Genomic DNA, 5,424 nt, shown 5'->3' with positions numbered 1-5,424 from the left:
TTTTAGGTTTTTGGGTTTTTTTTTTGAGACAGTCTCGTTTTGTCGCCAGGCTGGAGTGCAGTGGCGCCATCTAGGCTCACTGCAACCACTGACTCCCTGATTCAAGCGATTCTCCTGCCTCAGCCTCCCAAGTAGCTGGGATTCCAGGAGCGCGCCACCACGCCCAGCTAATTTTTATATTTTTGGTAGAGACCGGGTTGCACCATATTGGCCAGGATGGTCTCAGTCTCCTGACCTTGTGATCTGCTCCCCTTGGCCTCCCAAAGTGCTGGCATTACAGGCGTGAGCCACCGTGCCCAGCCCAGTTTTAGATTTTTAAGAAGAGAATTAATTGATTCAAAAGATATGTTCTGGCGTGCCTACCGTGTCAGTCACTCTTCTAGGTGGTGGGAATACAGCAAAAGCAAAACACGAATGAATGGATGATGACAGATTGAGCTTGATTTTGGAGATGAAGCAATTTGTCCTGGAAGCCCTCTTTCAAAAAAGAGAAATGCTTCAGACTCCCTATCTCTTCAGGAAGATCAGTAATATTAAGTAGTCACCCCTGGGTGAGGAATTGTGAAGGAAATGTTGGAGAAGGTTGGGGAGGGAAAGAAGCTAACTGAAGAGTTTACATTCTGAGGGGGATGGCAGTGGGAGTAAGAAAATAAAGTTTAACGTAACATAGGTTATAGATTATACAGATTCTAAAAGATTTAAAAAAGCCTCCCACACACTCTTAACTGTCAGCTGTTATTATATTATCCTCACTAGTTACTTAACACTTCATTTCTCTTGTTTTTTAATTCTCTCAGAAGGCAGGGGTGGCCGGGTGGTGGCTCACACCTGTAATCCCAGCACTTTGGGAGGCCGAGGTGGGAGGATCACTTGAACCCAGGAATTCAAGATCAGCTTGAGCAACAGAGTGAGACCCCATCTTTAGCCTCTGTTGCCCAGGCTGGAGTGCAGTGGTGCAGTCCCAGCTTACTGCTGCCTCGACCTTTCCGGGCTCAGGTGATTCCACTGCCGCCTCAGCGCCCCACTCCCCCGAGTAGCTGGGATTACAGACATGCGCCACTACGCCTGGCTAATTTTTGTATTTTTGGTAGAGATGGGGTTTCACCATGTTGCCCAGGCTGGTCTCCAACTCCTGAACTCAAGGGATCCACGCGCCTCGGCATCCCACATGCTGGGATTACAGGCGTAAGCCACTGCGCCCGCCAATTTTTTTTTTTTCCTTAATTAGCTGGGCATGATAGCCAGCACCTGTAGTTCCACCTACTTGGGAGGCTGGAGTGGGAGGATCACTTGAGTTCAGGACTTTGAGAGCAGCCTGGGCAACATGGCAAAACCCCATTTCTACAAAAAACTAGCCGGGCATGGTGGTGCACCTGTAGTCCCAGCTACCAGCTACTCGGGAGGCTGAGGTGGAAGAATCACCTGAGCCAAGGGAGGTCGAGGCTGCAGTGAGTCGTGATTATGATCGTGTCATTTCACTCCAGTCTGGGTGACATAGGGAGACGTTAAAAAAAAAAAAAAAAGAGAGAAAGGAGAAAGGAAGGAGGGAGGGAGAGAAGGAAGGAAAGAAGGAGAAAGAGAGAAAAGAAAGAAAGATGCGGCTGGGTGTGGTGGCTCACACCTGTAATCCCAGCACTTTGGGAGGCTGAGGTGGGTGGGTCACCTGAGGTCAGGAGTCCGAGACCAGCCTGAACAACATGGTGAAATCCTCGTCTCTACTAAAAATACAAAAATTAACCAGGCGTGGTGGTGGGTGCCTGTAACCCCAGCTACTCGGGAGGCTGAGGCAGGAGAATTGCCTGAACCCAGGAGGTGGAGGTTGCAGTGAGTGGAGATTGCACCACTGCACTCCAGGTGACACAGCCAGACTCCGTCTCAAAAAAAAAAAAAAAAAAAAAAAAAAAAAAAAAAAAAAAGAGAGAGAGAGAGAAAGGAAGGAAAGGAAGAAAAATGAGAAGGCAGGCTTCCTTAAAGGCTATCCAAGTTACAGGCTCATGATTCCTGTTTGTAGAGATTTAGATTCTAAAAAAATATACTGAAGAAAAGAAGACAGAGAGGAGTGACAAATACTATTGAACATTTAAACGCAATAAAAAACATTATGTTCTTACGTTGTACATGATGGGGAGGAGAAGGGCAGGTAGAAATAATTGGAGTAACTGCATACTTCTCACTTCTCTCTTCTATTAACTGGTTCTCCTAAGAGTGTTTCTTTTCTTTCCTTTTTTTTTTTTTTTTTGTATTTTTAGTAGAGATGGGGTTTTACCATGTTGGCCAGGCTGGTCTTGAACTCCTGACCTCAGGAGATCGCCTGCCTCGGCCTCCCAAAATGCTGGGATTACAGGTGTGAGCCACCGCGCCCAGCGATGAGTTTGCTTTCCTTCTTCTTGTTCCATATGTTAAAAAGCCACGAAGTGTTAAACAAAAGAATCCTGGAATCAAATGTTATCTAAGGGTGTCGGAAATTACGATCCTATGGGTATATTCAGTGTGTTTGCTGTTTCTGGTGGTTTCTCAGGCGCCTTGCAAATACTCTCCACGACCACAAGGGGGATGTAGTAGCGCTAGATACTGAAAGCGCAAGCTTTATAGTATCTTCAGCAGGAAGACAGGCTACTGGACTGCTTTGCAAATTAACATGGCCTACAGCCTGAAGGCTCAAGGAAATGAACCTGAATCTAAAAACGTATAAAGGTTCAGATGAGCAAGAATGGACATATCCATAGCTAAATGGTATAATTCTTCTGCAGCACAGTGCTGTATTTCACTTCTGTTGTCATTTCAGTGCAAAATAGGGAAATGGAAGGAGCTAATGCATAATCTGCATGCGGATAAATGTTTACCAAACAGAACAGGTGGCTGTCCAATACCCGTGTATACCAAACATATATATTATTCAGGAAATAATTATATATGTATAATTATTTTTTCTTTTATAGAGATAGGGTCTTGCTGTGTTGCCTAGGCTGGTCTCAAACTCCTGGCCTCAAGCAATCCCCCTGGCTCAGCCTCCCAGAGTGCTGAGATTACAGGCGTGAGCTACAACGCCTGGCCTATATTTTTAATAATATTCTAACTGACATGATTGTTTAGCATATTTGAAGACAGGTAACTAGTTTCACCTTTTAAGTATTTAAATAACCCTCATTCATTAATAGGAATTGTCATTAGAATAGTAATCACCAATAGTTGTTGAGCGTTCATTTTAAGTGCCACACAAATGCTTCATATACATTATTTACTGGCATATTCACAACAATGGTCTCAAGTAAATATTATTGGTATTCCCATTTTGCAGATGTGGAAACTGAGGCCTAGAGTGGTTACACAGCAACTGAATGGCGAAGCTAGAATTTGAAGCCAAACTCTCTTACTCCAGAACCTGCACTACTAATCACTAGGCTCTGCTGCCTCATAACCAAGCTGGGTGTTATCTTTTACCTCTACTTTCACATATCCAGAAGGTGCATTTTATTTTATTTTATTTTATTTTATTTTATTTTTTTTTTTTTTGAGACGGAGTCTTGCTCTGTCGCCCAGACTGGAGTGCAGTGGCGCAATCTCGGCTCACTGCAAGCTCCGCCTCCCGGGTTCACGCCATTCTCCTGCCTCAGCCTCCCGAGTAGCTGGGACTACAGGCGCCGCCACCACGCCCGGCTAATTTCTTTTTGTATTTTTAGTAGAGACGGGGTTTCACCGTGTTAGCCAGGATGGTCTCGATCTCCTGACCTCGTGATCCGCCCGCCTCGGCCTCCCAAAGTGCTGGGATTACAGGCTTGAGCCACCGCGCCCGGCCCAGAAGGTGCATTTTATAATACTGGCCTAATACATTATTAATAGCAGTTATTTTAGGCAACAGAATTAAAAAGTTAGAAATACTTTAACCTTTTTTAGAATTATTTAGGTTCCAGGACAACTATAAAGTTCAATCTGTATTATAACTCATAGGATCAAGTTTACATTTTTAAAGTAAAGTCTCTTTAAACTGGTGACTCAGAAGACATTTTATTCAGTTTCCCCAAAGATGAATAGCATGCTGTGGCACCTTCTATCTTCAGGAAATAAAAATGTGGCATACTGCAGGGATTTGTCACCTTTGTTCTCCTTGGAATTTTTCATGTACCTGCGGCAGATTTCAGGAGACAGTTCCCTCTTTTGGCATTAGCTACACTCTATTGGAGTGCATTACACAGTGTCGCTTCCCTCAAGTCTGGTTCAACAGAGCTTGCCCCGGCAAAGTGTAGGAAGAATTATGGCAGGTGATGTCCCTGGCCACAGAAGTGGTGACAATTAGCAAGTTTCATTCTATGGTGAATGCCTAGTAACCCACCAACCTGCCCTCTTTCTGGTAGGAGAAAAGAGAAATACAGGATGACCCTAAAAGAAAAGTAAGGCAGCAATAAATCAAAATAAGATGTCACTTTGATTAGACAGGACATTTACATTCCAGTGACAATGTAGTCTCATTGCTCAAGGTAGAAAGCAGTCAGTTATACTCACTCTGGATTTTCATTCAGGTTTGGGAAATAGTTGGCTTTTGGATAGGTCAAGGCCCTGTGCAAGAAGTTCCTATCGGGAGGAGAGGAGGGCTGACAAAACAAGAGATTTGCTCCTCATGAAGATCTATTTAAAATTTAATTCTTAAAGATGTAGGAGGCTTTTCTGGATTTTTTGCTTTAGAGGGCCAAATTAGTAATTTATTCTTGACCAGCATGATATAGTGTGGAAGAAATCCTGAACTAGCAGTTGAGCCTGAACTTGGGTTCTAGAAACCTGGAAAGAACCTTAGATAAAGGACAGAGAGAATCAGTGAATTGCCCAAGGTCACATAGACTGTTCCAGCTTCTGCTCTACAACCTCCTCTTTTAACTTGGCTATGCTTTTTAGAAATCACCCACATGACTTCAGGTTAAATGTTTGGTCAGTGTAGGATCTTTTTCAAATGCTTACAGACAACTCTGGCTCATCACCCTCTTCCTCCTATCCTGTCCTCACCCTTTCAGGCACATGATTAGTGAAATTACGTCAGTTGCCTTTTCAGTTCTCTTAGATTATATGCTCTCTCTATGCAAGGAGCTGTTGGTTTCTGCTATAGACTGAATGTGTGTGTCCCCCAAATTTATATGTTGAATCCCTAATTCCCAATATGATTGTATTTAGAAATGGGCCTTTGGGAGGTGATTAAATCGTGAAGATGGGCCCTCATGATGGAATTAGTGCCTTTATTTATTTATTTATTTATTTATTTATTCTTTGAGACGGAGTCTCACTCTGTCACCCAGGCTGGAGTGCAGTGGCTCAATCTCAGCTCACTGCAAGCTCCGCCTCCCAGGTTCACACCATTCTCCTACCTCAGCCTCCCGAGTAGCTGGGCCTATAGGTGCCCACCACCATGCCCAGCTAATTTTTTGTATTTTTAGTACA

Source organism: Macaca nemestrina, chromosome 6, assembly GCF_043159975.1.
Source record: "Macaca nemestrina isolate mMacNem1 chromosome 6, mMacNem.hap1, whole genome shotgun sequence".
NCBI classification, from domain to species: Eukaryota; Metazoa; Chordata; class Mammalia; order Primates; family Cercopithecidae; genus Macaca; species Macaca nemestrina.
This window is presented reverse-complemented; position numbering follows the sequence as displayed.